Raw genomic sequence first — 14,868 nt, 5'->3', positions numbered from 1 at the left:
GCGGGAGTCAGTAAGCTGAGCTCACGGAGGGAGGGAGAGTCAGTTTTACCAATCCAGGTCTCTACAGTGTTGTCAAATGAGCAACGTAGCGTTTAGTGCATATAGCAGCGGTGGAGTCTATTATACTTTTTCAATGGTAATCTGTGAAACATTCAGGTTTGGGTACTGATGTGAGAGCATAGCCCTTCTGGGGTTCCATTTACATGTGATATGTGCCTCTGTGTCAGCCCCAGCCCTTTGCTGAAGGTGGGTCGGATGGCAGGACGTGGTTCCTCCTGAAACTGATATTATGCAGGGTGGGCCTCCTTTGGAGCCGGGATCTCGATCTCCAAACCTCACAGGTAGTTGCTGCTAGACCACCTGACAGGGTTTTGATGAAGGAGTCTGGGGCTGTATTTTTGCCCACTGACTAGAAACACATGTGTCAGGTTTCAAGTTCCTTCATTTTTTAACTGCTAAATACATTAGACGTGGATTTCTGTGGCCTTAAACAAGTGAGGTTTGCAGGAATTTATGATGTGTTGTGTCTTTATTGCCTGTACCAGCTGGCAGCTGGGTCTGAGGGGGATCCTGCAGCACACTTGCCCTTATCTCTCAGTGAGCATTCCTGGCACTGATGCTGGGGTTGTCCTGCCAGGCCAGGAAGCAGACACATACAGCAAGAGCGCTGTGATTTTTTTCTTCCTCCCACCTCCACGCGGGGGAACCCCATCAGCCATCAAGTGAAAACATTGCTGCACGCAGCATGTCTCTGAGGGCAGAAAAGGGATGCTGGGCAGTGGGATGAGAAAGAGGAAGGAGCGTGAGGAACAGAAACTGAAGATGATCACATGCCTCTTGAGAGTCATATGACCACAGTATGTTAGGTGCAGGTTGCCAACTAGCAGTTTAGGTATATCCCTGTTTATTAAAAAGGGAGATTTTTTTCATCTAAGTGTATGATGCATATGTGGCTGAAAGAAGAGAGAGGTGTGTGGTGTAAGGGTAGGATGGGCTTTAATAGTTTGGTTGTGGTCCTTGTTGCCAAAGAAGCTAATTTAATAACAAAAATTGCAGCTGTGGCATATTATTATTTATGTGTAATCCCATAGCAGCCAGAAGCCTATATCACAGATTAGAAACATACTGTAACGTAATGAACTCTTGCTTCTCTGTGGTCCTTCCTTTCCTGTGATTGTGTGTTCATTTCTGAAATTCCATTTAATTTCATCTAATTTTTTCGTTTTGCTTTTTTTGATGAGGCTATTTTTTTTTAAATAACTGGTTCCTCTGAAGGTCTATTGATTTTGCATTTCAGTGAGATTTCCAACAGCATTTGGTGCTGCTCTAGCTTTGCTGCCATTTAAGATAATAAACAGATCTGATTATGCTCACAGTATACTGACTTCAGTAGGAATGGAGCTATGCCGCTATTAGTAGTTTTGGAAAGTCATTTGTGAGTGTGTACCAAGCCCCTGGAGGCTGTATGCCATTCAGAAGCACAGAAATTAGAAGAGAAGAATAGGTCCTGTGATCCTTTTCCTGAATTGTTCACTAAATGACCTTAGGCAACCTGCTTAATTTCCTCTGTGCCTCAATTTATCTATTAATAAAATGGGGATAATACCTATTTATCTCTTACAATTGGTTGGGAAGTCTAATAAATAAACGCTGGCAATAAGCTTTTGATCCCATAAAACAAAGAGAGGACAGCAAAGGACTGTACTATTTACAAATTCATTTTTCGTGTAATTGCCATGTTTATGGCACTATTTGGGATTAAGCTGATGCTAAATAGTTCATTGAAACGGAATTCAGCAGGTGGTCCTGATCCTTGCATGTTGGAGGCTCTAATGCAACTCTAGATAGTTCCTCTTTCCTTTGCTTAGGCAGTTGAATTAGTTCATGCTGGGCATGTAACCCCAGACAGGGCTCATTGCACACCGGGTTATGTAGCTTCTATGGGTCACACTTAGCGCTGTCCATAGTAGCATCAGTCTTGCCTTTTTTATGCATCCTATATGCAGTCCTGGGGGTCCACAGGTAGGTTGACCAGGTGGCCCTTGACTACGTCCCCTTTCTGTAGGTGATTCTCTGGATGTGGCTTAGTCAGTGTAAGAGAAGGGCATTGGTTGTGCCATATTTTTATAGGAAAACGGGCCCATAAACAAAATAAATTGCAGATGCAGCTGGAGTTGGAGCTGTGAAAGGAAATGGCACTGGAAAATGAACCCTGGATAGGGAGATTTATTGAAATGAGTCATAAACTTACACCAATATCTACGTGTGTGTGTGTGTGTGTGTGCGCGCATCTGTATATGCTTATCTATATATCTGTACAGGTGTGTACAGTAGAAAGGTTGGTATCTAATAGTCATATGGTAACGATATAACACCCTGGTAAAGAAATTAACATCACTGCAGGGAAAGTATTTTCTTCCCTAATGAAAAAAAATAAATTAAAAAAAAAAGAAAACACACACTAACATCTTCTAGGAACAGAGTATTGTCAGCTGGACCTGAGGCACAAATAGGGGATGTATCTCACTCCCAAAGCCTTCCTGGGACTGTGGCCTGACATTCCCCTGTAGCAACAAACTGGATGAGGGGAACAGGTCCCAAATGAAGTCTCCCTCTCAAGGTCCCACAGACCATATGAAGAGCCCAGAGGACACACAGACATCTAAGAGAAACAGGCAGAATCTTGTCATACAGAGAGGGAGAATTTAACTCAGGCTTTGAAACTCCCAAAAGGGGATTAATAACCATAATTAAGAAAAGAAAATAAATCTCCTGTCCATTGGAGAATCCTTTGCCTCTCTGCAGGAAAGAGGAGACTAGAAACAGAACAGAACGTAGGATGCAAGAGCAAACTGTAACCCAATGAATTAGTCTTAACCATAGCAAAAACAGCGCTTGTGTAAATGAGGCCCCTGGGGGCCAATAACCAAGCAGTAAAATGTTACAGGAGGGAAGTAAGTCAGGGCTATAAACCTGGGAAGTCAAGACTGGGTAGCTGGGTTCTGGAGCATAAAACAGGCAAGATTAAAGGATGACAGATGAGGACTATGAAGGATACATGAATGCTGGTAGGGATTCTAACTCCTGTCGCCTGAAGACAGGCATGTTCCTCCGAGTACTGCCAGACACTAGAAAATGACTGAGGTGCCCACTGAGAACTTGCAAGGAGAGAAGAGTGAGCAATGGATGATAAATAAAATCAGGGAATATAATCAAATCAGCATTGAGTGTATTTGATTTAGGAGGACACCAATGAATAGAGAAGGGGAGGAAGGCAGCAGGGTCGGAGTTGCTGTTGGATGGGCCTGTGGCTTGAGTGAGATATAGTGCAAGCCCTAAATTATCAGCATCATTATTTTTTGGCTGGGCTGCGTAGTGACATCAATACCAATTTACACTCTGGGTGAATAGCACTTACTACTGTCTTGTCTTCATAAATTGTGCATTGTCCTTATTTATTTGCTCCCCTGTCCCCTTCCTCTCCTCCTGCTTTGCCTCCCTCCTCTTTTGCATGCATGATGTATCCTTTCTGTGTCCTTCATGAGCTTGACATTTAACCCCAGCTATGGATCCCCAGCTCTACTCCTCCCTTTTTCATGCCAGGTATGGGAACATTCAACTTGTCTTCTTTCCAGTAGGGAGGATAGTGCGTTCAGAAGGAGCCAAGGTTGGCATGACTCTTGATGGACCTATTAACAGTGGTTCTTTTATCATCCAGCAGCTGCTATTTCCATGATCATGTGCACTCCTTTTTTCTACCTAGGAGTAGACATGTTGGCTATTCTGAGTCAAAGCCTCCTTGCAGCCATCATGTGGTATGAGTTCAAAGGTCATCATTTTTATGCTTGCTTTCTATCCAAATTTAGTAAGCCATCCCATATTGTAATATCCCCCCAAAGCATTATTATGGCATCACAAGACGTCTTCGGACTCTTCAAGCATGGAAGAAGCAGGTCACGTCATGGCAACCTCAGCAGAGCCTCGAAGCAGGTCAGCTATTTTTTATATATCCCTAGGATCGCACCGCTCAGTCTTCACACTGTGTCTCACTTTGTGGATTACATTCTAACAGAGAAATTATTCTGCAGGCCACCTGCCCTCCCAGAGCATCCCTTTGATGCCTATTGTAATGTTAAAAAGACACTGAGTCTATTGTTTTTCTTTGAGCATAATAGAGCAGCTCAGGAAAAAAAGCATCATAGTAACGACAACATTGTCTTAGGCAGCTGCAAGATATCTCTTTCTGCTGTACAAAAAGAACATCTCCGGAAAGATAGGTCCCATTTGATTACATTTATGAAAATATATTTTTTCTGTAAATCTACACTGGAGTTTTCATCCTGCAGAAAATAAGGCGTTGTGAAAAGAAGTACGGTAGAAGCATTACAAGACAGTAAAAATCAATTGTATCCCAAATAAAAGATCAGGCTTGAGCTATAAACTTTATGGAACTTTTAGAGAAAGGTAGAGAAGTAATCTGAATAGGCAGCAAACTGGAGAGCTTGATTGTGGATCCTAAGAACGGTATATCCCAGGTAAATGAACAGGTCCTGGCCACAAGAGTTTTCAGAGACTAGAGGGAGGCAATGTGTCTGGCCTGTTGACTGTCACTCACTATCTCCTTTCTCTTCTCGCTTGATTAGAAGATTTTCTTGCTCTTTTGGCATGAACAGGTAAGCTCTTCAGGCTTGAGGAAGGGAAGAGAAAAAATAGGAAGAAAATGAAACTCAGTTAATACACTTGCTTGGAAGAGGAGGAGGACTTTTACTCAACTGATGAACTTTCTGGAGTAAAAATGGAGATGTGACAGTCTTTGTTTTTATCTCTACTCCTACATAGTCTCTTTTTCTCTTGTAAAGAGCAGTCAGCCTTGTGCAGCAGAAGGAGGATGAAGCATCTGTATCAGATGCCATATAATTTATCAACTACTTTTGTCCCTCACTGTGTGCTAAAGACTGAAGGATTCACAGATGGAATCTCACAGCCAGCTATCTAGGAAGGAGCCCTGCAGATGGGATAATGCTTCTTATGGCACATTGTCTACTTTTTATAAATACCTTTAAATACAAACAGTTAAAGGGAGTAAAAAACAGACCAAGTATAGTATGGGACTTCTCTATCTTATAGGCCAAGAAGTGAGACTCTTAGGTACTCTTAATCACTGATGTAATGGAGGATAGGACTGCAACTAGGGAAAGGAGAAGTCTAACTGGGTTACTATTTCAAGTTCCCGTTACTGCTGGATTCAAAAGATCGTGAAGGGTTAAGTTGTGCATTGCTGGAGAATGTTGTTGATCGTTCTTGGTCTTGTGGTTGGATCAATGGTTGGACATTTCTTGCTCTAGGCTCAGACCTTACTGCAGGATTTTTAGCTGATGTGACTTTCTTATGATTCCTAATTCTCACTGTGTACCTTTGTAGGAGAAAGGGTGGCTGTAACCATTGACAAGAGGAAGTTCAGAAGGAGAGGAAATTTTGATAAACTGCCATTTTGATCTGTGTCAGTCAGCCGAGATGCACTGGCTTTCAATGGCAGTTTATGCTAAATCACTGGATTTTACACTGGAACATCTGAAGTATGCACTTGTTCTACTGTTCTAGCTTTGCCATTGGGTCAGTTATTAAATTAATTAGACGAAGTCCATTTGCAAAGTGAATGTCTGCCAACATCCTTTTCCTGTTTCATATGAAACTCTGATATAAATTAAACTGAAATAAGCCTGGTCCAAAACTGTAAACTTTTTTCCAGTGGCTTAAAATCGCACCTTAAATTGATCTGATACCCCTCAACATACGGGCTACCTCTCAGTCTCCTCATAAATTGAAGTTTGGCTGCCAGAGGGACAGATGATAAAGATGAAACTAGCAGTTCTCAGAACCAGCTGTTTGTGAGGTTGTAGTGGTTAGTTCTTGGCTGTGGTGTGGTTGATAAGAAGAGGAATAATGCTCAAATTCACTGTCTTACTTTCAGAGAATGATGCAAAGTTATCCCCCCGCCAAGTCCTTCTCCCACAGCAGAACCCAAAGAAAAAGATGATAGCACAATAGCAGTATACAGGGAGCAATTACTTGTTCACAAAATCCCATTGACTTGAGAGGGAATTCCCATTTGTGTAAGCAACACCATTCTCTGTAAGGGCCCAGAAAACCTGAAACAAAACACTGGGTAAGCTCAAGAGATAAAGGAGAGTGGGAGACCACGTTCAATTGGGAATGTCTCAGTGAAAGTATATGTTATTTCATTTGGCACAGAGGTACTAGGTGATAGGCAATCCCATCATCAGAAAAAGCACTGAGACTTTTCCTATGCTAAAGGTTTACAAATTTAGTCTAACAAATCCTGTCTCCTGTTTCTAATAGTAACTCCAACTCACAGTCTCTCTTGTCATATTCTGCATCTAGTTGAATATTTATTACTGTGTACAAGACAATAAGAGATTCTTTCCTGACTCCTGCATGATCGGTTCATGCTCTGAAGCTTGCAGTCCACAGAATGGAAAGTTGGGAATTTGCCTACTGTTCGAATTTGCTCTGCTGGAAGGAAAACAGATAATGTACGGTGCTGGTGCCCGTGTAGAGGAAACAGACAAAGGAGGAATAGACTGAAAAAAACCCAATGACCTTATTTAGGGGTAATAGATTTAATAATCTCAAATGGAATTACTGGTGAGGAATGTATATGCTCATCTCTTTCCTGTGAAGATTTTTTTTTCCCCCCTCTCTCTAGCTTGCTTGTTTCTACTGTAGGGAATCAGACTGTAGACGTTCTCCTTAGGACAGCAGCTGCATGATGGGACGCTAGCTGTAAGGTCATGCCCTTGCATAATACATTATGAGACAGTAGGTTAGAATATGCTTAACCCTGTACAGGTGCACGGGGAGGAAGATGGATGCGAATAACTTTTTTTTTTCTGCCTCCTCTGTGCAGGGGGGAAGGAGGAGTCACCATCTCTGCAACTCCTATTTCACATGTACGGTGCCGTGGGAATCTAGCCCAGACTAGAATGGAGTCTAGCCCCAGGCACTGTGCCTTGGGGAACAGCTGCCAGTGCTCTGTCCTTCAGCTTCCCCACCTGCCCCACATAAGCAGGGATTGCAGCCATAGCCTTTCCTGCAGGGCTGAATTGCAATAACACAAAATAATTGCCAGGATGCAGCAAAGAAAGCTGAGTCACCTGCCAAAACAATATAGCAGTTTCTTCCTTTTCGTTTTCTGCCTGCATGAAGGCAGAATGGGAATTAAAACCCTGGGGATCTTTTACACCCTCCCTCCCCCCTGGCGTCTATTCCCACTCAGGCTGCAGCTGAATAATGGAAATATTTGGAACTTGACTGCTGGCTCTGTGGTTTGTTTGGTTTGGGGGAAGCGGGAGAGGTAGACCTCCCTAGTGCCCATGCAGAATAACATACCTTTCCTTAGACACCGCTTTAGTAAACAGTTTGGGTAAATACTGAGTACAAACTGTCATGTTAGTTTTTCCTGGAGGGGGTTTTCTGTTTTTTGTACCTACCCTTGGTGACAAGGGGATCTCCCTAGAGCTGATGATATGACAGCAGTGTAATTTCAGTTCTTAATGAAGCCATGGTCTTGGAAAACTATGGAAGAATAACTTGGCAAGAGATGGTAGGTTTGGAGAACAGCAGATACCTCCCTCTAAAAAGGAATACATAGAAAAGACAGCATTAACTTTTCAGTCTCCCAATTTTATTTCTACATCCTAATCCACTGAGCACTTCTGTACACGAATGGCTCCAATGAATTCACTAGCATCAGTAGTTAGTAATTTTTAGCTGGATTAATTCATTAGGCCCTGATCTTGCAAACAGTACTGCAAGTCGGTAGCCTTACTCTGAGATTAACTCACTGAGTTTTGTAGTCTATAAAGCTGCTCATCTGGGTGGAGTTGTTTGTAAACCACAAGCGTTTGCTAGACTTGAGATACTAATGAATTCAGGGGTATGGTTCATTTACTTAATATTAAACATGCCTATAATGCTAAAAAAATCTGGACATTAAATGAGATAAGAAAGGAGGAAAGCATCTGAAAGGAATAATGTATTTGTACATATTTAATCATAGAGTTTTTGCCTGTGAAAGATGCCCTAAGCTCTAAGCTGTGTTTTAAGTAATTCTCTATGGCTAAAAGGTTCTAAGGACATTTGTTCCCCAGATTATATTTATAATATTGTAAAGACCAGATCTAGTTATACAGCACACAAATGCAGTCTAAATTTTGAATGTAAGAATTTCAGGATTGAGCCCATAATTGGATGAACCCCTAAGCCTTTCCCTTTCTTTGTAGTATCAGGCACTGCCCATTGGAAGAGGCAGGATGCTGGACTCCTTGGAGGAGTGATGTGATCTAGGGGCAAATCTTCCACCCTTCTACAATAAGCAAAGCAGAACTTTCAGAGAGATGATAAACACCTAATAATTTGTGCTTGAACAGAAACACCAACAATCAGTTAGTTCCTTGATATTGTGGGAAACCATTTTGCAGTGGGTACCAGGATTGCCCAGTTCCAAGATAGACGTCCCAGTTTTGATTTCAGTGGTGGTGTGATCGACCTGGGCCAGTGCGTAGCATTTGTGCTATGTCCATAGCTGACTCACCCGAAGTAGTTCACATGGGCTTCTCATGAGCCTAGAAGCACCATTATCTCACACAACACCCCTGGGCTTGATGGCTGAGATTATAGGACTGTTATCCAGGCCACGAGGACAGGTTCATGCCATGAATCACCTTTTTGCTCTGGAGGCTGAAGCAGTCTGCTAATCCCCAGGTCTGGTAGACAAACCTATCCCTGCTGCCCTCCTCGTGACCTCAACCTGAACTGGAGGAGCCATCTCTCGTGAAGGTCAGAGATAATTCATGTGGTGGCATGCTGTGTCATTCATGATGAGTGACTGCATTGGTATGATGAATGGGGAAGGGTCAGTTGGAGCGCTAACCCTAGGAACAGAGTTGAGGGGCCACCGCTGTCATTTTATTCAAGGTTTGCAGAGAGCCTTCCAGGCTCTCCGCCTCGAGAATGAACAGCTCATCTCTGAAAGGAACTCAGCTTTTTCCTCGGGGATTTTTTTTTTCCCCTGACACTAGGAGAAGGGAAGGGTGAGAAGTATTTGCAATTCTGTAAAAAAAAACATGAGCACTGTGGGTAGCCTATCTAATTGATAAGCAGCCTTAAATCTCATTTTCAAAAGTTCGTAATGTGATGCTGAAAATTGCTGAAAATTGGCTTTCAAACCTCATCTTGGGAGCAACTCTTCTTCCCCTCTCTCTTTCTTTTTTAAGAGATTATTTTTTCACACCGTCTTGGACCTCTTTTGCTCCAAACTTTTCTCCCCTTGCAAGTTATAATTCCTGTCAGGGTTTCTCAGTGAGCAATTGCTCACAAGGGCTCTGAGCTCTGCCATTTTTTTCTCCCAGTGGGAGCTGCATCCCAGCATTTTTCTTGAATTAAAAAAATTAGTTAGTTTCTCAGGGTTTTTGTTACATGAAAAAAAGAACAAATAATGCAAAGGCCTGAACAGAGATTTCTGGGGACAGCCCACAAAAATGCCTTTAAGATGGCTCATTTCTATCTCAGATTAAAAATAAGCCCTGTTTACTGAAGGGTTTTACTCTGTTGACTACAGCAAATGTAACTGAAGCCATATAGCTCCTCTGAGCTATGCTAAAATAAAGCACGTATAATGACGGTATAACTGCATCTTTTTAAGGGTTGTAATGACAGAACTATTCTGATAAAATTAAATTTTACCCCTCCCCTCTCTCACAAATATGATACTGGTATGCTAAAAAGCTTTGGAGAGCTGACCAGAAATAAGAGATGAACCTAGTTCCACCTTCTGGTTTTCAGTGTTTCTGAGCCAGTGCAGCCAGCACTAGCAAGGAAGCAGGTTGGATTCCAAGAGTCAATTTGCAGGGAGTGCACTTGGTATATAGCGCAGAGCTAAGTTTTGCTTCACTGCTGTGTTAGGATCATCTCAGGTTAGTTGTAGCATGGGCCGAGGAGCAGAATCTTATCCGTTTGATGTAGTGATATTTGTCAGTCTTCCTCAGCTGCTTGTCCAAAGAGCATGCTAACAGCGTGCTATCAGTTCTGAGATGAATCGCTGCTCCGAAGGGATGAATGTGGCCCTTTGTACTGAGCAGGTGAATTTCATTAAGAGGTGTGAAATTTGCCACCCTTCCTTAGGCAAAATTTTCACTGAAGTCAACGAGAGTTTTGCCAGAATGAGAGCTGCATTGTCAGGACTCTTGCTCCTTCCTGGCTTCTGCTTGCACAGCAGTATGACTAGAATTCTCCACTTATCTCATTCCCATTTTTTAATCACCTGTTTTGGCAGGGGTAGCGTTGTGTCCCTGGCCAGCAGGTTCTTATGCTGGGATGCGCTCACGTAGAATTAGCGCAGGTTCTGCTGGGGAGTTTGCCTGCCTCAGATCCGCAGGCACAAGCACAAAGCACCTTTCTCTTGTTTCCCTAATTCCAAAACAGCTTAAATTTTAGTAATAAAATGTTGCAGGCACTTATAGTCCACAGTATGGATTAGCACACCCCCCCCCCCCCCCCGGCCACTTAGAAGCAAGCATCATTTAAATGGCAAATAGTTTTATCGTTTGAAAATTAGCTAGTCTGTATCTGCAATAACCCTTTTTTGTGGTTGTTGGCATGGAAACAGGTATAGTCTACAAGTCCTTCTCCAGGCACCTTCAGGAGAATTTAGGTCTGGGACTGAATTTCCTAAAAGCCTTTGAATCTTTAATGGGACCAGAAGGAAACTCCTGACTTGTATACTCTTCTGTATCTCAGTTGCAATTCTGTAGGTTAGGCCCCTGGCGAACTGCCTTTTTCTAAGCGGGAAACAGTCTTTCCATGTAGGACTGGAAGAATCATGGTGATGACTGAGGTAGCACAAAAGACTGAAGTATAAACATATATGGAGACCACATATTAGAAAGCGCGTATTATTTACTTTGAATGTTTCGTAAAAGCCTGTTTTGAGTACATTTGCAGATCTGGGAATTAACCGCCTAACCACTGTCTTCTCTTCTGTTTGTTCTTTTAAGAGAAGTAGTTCCCCAACTGTTTGAGTCATGTCAAAATAAAAAGGTTGGGTCAAAAATATTAACTTTGGGGAGCCCTGGTTTAGATGTGAATCCTGATCTCTTGTAACCCGAGTAGTCAGTGAGAACCTGTGGAAAGGCTCAGAAGCTCTGAAAAGAAGATGTAAAATATCTCAGTGTTATCCTTAAAATAAGCAGTGGTTTTTGAAAAATTAACTTCATTCTCAAGAAAGACTTTCTCAAAGTAGTGACGTGGAACAGTCTGAAGGATGTGTATTTAGAGCTAAGGTTAAATATTTCAGGCCTAACAGCTCCCTCCACACCATCTGGTTCCTATGTATTGCATAACAATGAGATCAAATGCCTTCCTGTAGTTGAGTGGACACAACTCCACTTTACTAGGTGCCATATCCCTTTATGCTAGAGCTGAACATTGTCTGTGATTTATCACTTATTTCCTCAATCCTTGTAATATCAAGTAGAAATATCCCATTTTTGGATGGATGTTAGGCTAAGTTTAGTCAGATATTTTGTAGAGATTGCTGCAATGCAAACTCATAAGAGAAAAAAAATCTTCTTGTCAATGTATGACTTGGTGACATGGGGCAAAACACCATCATTTTGTGATGAGAGGTGATGGCATTTTACTGAAATGTCATGGCTTGAGATACAATCCATCTTTCCCATCCCAAAATGATTTCCAGGAAGGCAAAATTGAAAGTGGGTCCATGATGATAAATGAGTGAGATTTTTAACTGTCTCATTGAAATAAATAAAAAAAAAAACAGCGCTTCATCTTATATAGGAAATATTTTTTTAAGTGTTTGAAAATGAAGGAGGACATCTCCTTCGAGACTTGTCAGGTCAGACAAGGTGGTGATTAAAACAGAGTCTTAGTCCTAACATAGGTTTTAAACTAGCTGTCTTTTGCGTCATATCAGGCTTTTTTTTTTTTTTTTTTTTTACCTCAGATCCTCTGATTTTTTTTAATGTTTTTAGCTGGCTTTTTTTACATCGGATCCTCTGATTCAGGGAAATGCTGACAGAGACAAAAAGGAACGTGCAGAGGGGAAACAACTTCCATCATCTTCCTTACTTTCCCAGGAATCAAAAATGCGTCTGGGTGAGGGGGGTGTAGAGAGTAAGACGCTTGCCCCAGTTTCATCTCTTGTATCTGGAGACCCATCTCTCATAAAGATTGTCCATCGTACTGAAGGAAAAGAGCCGTGCGTGGAGGATGCCAGGAGTTTGAGCCTTGGGTCATTGCACTGAATCTGATGTTGCAAAGCTGGTGGAGGGTGACAGTGAAGATTGGGACAAATGGGTGTAGCTTCCAGCTGGGCAGTACCTCTTTCTGTAGGATGAGTTGGGGGAATACTCAGCCTTGAATTCAGCTTGGTGATTCAGTGATATTTTACTTCCAAAGCCAGCCTCTACGAAAAGTTTCTCTGTGGAAAATCTTCTGGGAGAGAGAGCTTGAGGGGATGGGGCTCTGATGGTGACTTCAGCTTTTTGTCACAACACCGCTGCTTGGAGGCTATTTCCTACGCAGCAGGAATGGGGCACTGGGTAATTTAGGAAACTTGCCCTGCGTCCAACTCCTGTACCTATGTGCCTAGCGGTCAACACAGAAATGAGGAAATCCCGGGATGGAATTTGTTCATTGCTAAATATTCAGAAAACCACTGACAGGCATGTGTGAAATGCCAGTAATGGTGCCCCGGTCTGTGCTGGCACATTTTGACGTTGTGTATACCCCAGACGGCGTGCTAGGAACACATCTTGAGTCCTCGTGGAGAGGAGGCCAGCCTGCGTGCGTGACACCCTTGTTGCCCTAGTACCGTGGTTGAACGCTCTGTTGGCAGCACGTGAGGAGGACGAAAGGCCTGTGCTGTGTCCTCCGCGTTTAGTATGCTGGTGGCGGGTATATTTGCATGTGCAACTTCTGGGTTTCGTTTTTGCTCTGCTGTGGGGTCGCTCGTGTGTGCTGCAGCAGTACATCTGTGCGGGGTACGCGCTCCCCGCGTGCTTTTGGCTTTGCTGCTGGCGTACGTAGGTCCTCGCAGCGCTCCCCCGGCCCCGAGGAGCGTGTCAGGGAGGGCGGCCTGGGTTGGCGTGAGCGCGGCGCGGGGGCTTCCAGGAGCGGCCGGCGGTACCCGGCGCCCGCGTCTCACTCGGGCTTCAGCAGGCTGCAGCTGCTTTCCGGGGGGGGGAGGGGGGGTGTCTCTGTGTGTGTGTGTGTGTGTGTGTGCGCGCGCGCCTCCCCCCCCCGCTATCGCCCCTTTAAGCCCCCGCCCGCCGCTCCCCGCCGAGCGCCGGCCCCGGCCGCCCGGGGAGCGCGTAGGCGGCCGCGGGCCTGCCGCGCCGCGCCGAGCCGCGCCGCCCCGCAGCGCCCCGGGGGAGGCAGCGGCCGGGGCCGCCTCGCTAATTGAAACGTGTCGGCGGCTCATCGCCGTCTCGGCTCCGCTGCCAGGGCGACTCCGACCGCGGCGGCGGCGCCCCGGGGCCGGGGGGAGGGAGCGCGGCGCCAGCCCGGGCAGCGCTCCCGCAGCCCAGCCCAGACGAACCGGGCCCCACGCAGGGTCCTGCTTTGCTTTTTCTTTCTCTTTGTGTTTTTTTCCCCCCGCCTCCGCCCCCGCCGCGCTTGGAGCAGACGGCGGGGGGCTGTGCTGCGCTGCCGGGGCTGCCCCGCCGCGGCTCGCCGCAAACCCCCCCGTTTCTGCCAGTACCGCCCCCCCCCCCCCCCCCCCCAGCGCCCCCGTTCCCCTCCTGAAAGTAATTCTGCACGATAAACCGTTCCCGGAGATCGCGCTAGGATTAGCGTAAACCCTTTCTCCCTAGGTATTCTGATTTCACAGAACAGATAATCAGATTATTCAGAAAGTCCATCTGATGTAGCGCTGTGCGGTAATAAAGTATTTCTCTGTCTGCCTGAGGGTTCACACATGCACACGACCAAGTGGACATCAATAAATGATCCCCATCTATAAGACGTATTTTGGGCTGTATTTATTTTTCTAAAAAAGGAAAAAGCATGTGTAGAGACCGTGCGGCTTAAAAGAGAGACTTTTGTGAAGGTTTACAGGTTTGTAGAAAGGGCCTGCATGTAAGGGATTTGGTTGGATTAATTCAGTTTTTATGCTTTATGGACCTATTGTAAGATTAGTTAAAAAATTGAGTTCTTTACATTTTTATATATAAATGTAATAGTCTGCAGACCAAATGCGTATATTATTCTTGCTGCCTGGAGTGCTGAGGATGTTAAAAATACTCTGGATCCCAAGGAGGGAAATTAGAGAGGTTTCTGTTTCCTAATGTGGCCTTGTATGGTGAAAAGATTAGGGGAAGGTGGGTCAGTGCATTGCTGGATAGCAAAAGCTCATGGCTATGGCTCTGGTTTAACCTTTTTAGGTATATATATATGAAGGTTTTGTTGCCAGTGTACTACAGACTCTGGAAGATCTGGAAGTTTAGGTTGTACTGGGTTTCAAGATAAAGCCTGCATCGGCTCTGTCAATTAATATAAGGGAGAGATGCAAGTTTGGGATTAGTGAAATGTGAAGGGGGGGCAGAAGTATAAGCCCTTGGATACTGTCATAATCATCTCTCTTTTTTAATGGAAGCTATGAATACTTATCCTCTCAGTAAATAAGCTTGTGTCAGGTGCCTAAATTTAGGCACCCAAGTTTGAAAAATGTTGCCTTCCTGACTTGCTGTCAAGGTCATAACAACTTGGTGACAATTCTGGGAAGAGAACCCAAGAGTCCTAACCCCTTAGCCACTTGCCTCGGGCAGG

The 14,868-nt window shown here is 44.2% G+C and overlaps 1 protein-coding gene across 1 annotated transcript in view; it reads left to right on the top strand.

The window, feature by feature from the left end:
- Positions 1-14,868, top strand: part of SAMD11 (sterile alpha motif domain containing 11) — a 258,540-nt gene that overhangs the window by 75,403 nt on the left and 168,269 nt on the right. The window lies entirely within an intron of this gene.

The sequence above is a fragment of the Struthio camelus genome, chromosome 21, assembly GCF_040807025.1.
Source record: "Struthio camelus isolate bStrCam1 chromosome 21, bStrCam1.hap1, whole genome shotgun sequence".
Classification (NCBI taxonomy): domain Eukaryota; kingdom Metazoa; phylum Chordata; class Aves; order Struthioniformes; family Struthionidae; genus Struthio; species Struthio camelus.
This window is presented reverse-complemented; position numbering and strand designations above follow the sequence as displayed.